The sequence below is a fragment of the Galeopterus variegatus genome, unplaced genomic scaffold (genome assembly GCF_000696425.1).
Source record: "Galeopterus variegatus unplaced genomic scaffold, G_variegatus-3.0.2 Scaffold16344, whole genome shotgun sequence".
NCBI lineage: Eukaryota > Metazoa > Chordata > Mammalia > Dermoptera > Cynocephalidae > Galeopterus > Galeopterus variegatus.
This window is the reverse complement of record NW_007742455.1, coordinates 28,604-29,279: the sequence shown is the minus strand read 5'-3', so window position 1 is coordinate 29,279 and position 676 is coordinate 28,604.

Below are 676 nucleotides of genomic sequence, written 5' to 3'. Positions count from 1 at the left end.
AGAATTGGAAAAAAGACTGTACATAGTGAAACTTCTGAAGCTTGGGTCACTTGACTGTTGTCATTAGTTTTCTACTCATCTTTTTCTGAGATTGCATGAAATCTAACCCTGTTCCTTCATCTCTGTGCAGAAAAGAAATAGGGAATATGTGCACTCTTGATACCCTTCAGGAGGTACTATTAAGAGATCACCTGTTTTCAGTTACATCGATCCCGAGGGAAAGAATGCTCAATGTATGAGAATATTTTGCTGAGACAATGTTTTGGAGAATGAGGAAATGGGTAGACTGTTCACATAGCCAAGAAGTAGGCTTCCTTTGAACCCATGGATGGTACTAAGAAAAATTTGGATCACCTGGTCCAGAAGCCATTCTGTATCTCACATGTGTGTGTGCTTATGTATGTATGTCTCTGTGTGGGCTAGGTGAAAGTTATGTGGCTACAGCAGTAATGATTTGATCTTCATATCCACATGTGCAAACCAATATAAAAAGCTCTTTAGAATATTATGAGGTTATCAGATTTACTTATACCTGGATATACTGCATATTACAACCTACACTTGATCTTAGCCAAAAGGCCGAGAAGCGATATATTGCATGTTACAACCTTTCTGCTATTAAAAAGATTTATTTTGTAAATGTCCTTTTGATGAGTCTCTCTGCTAAAAAATAAAA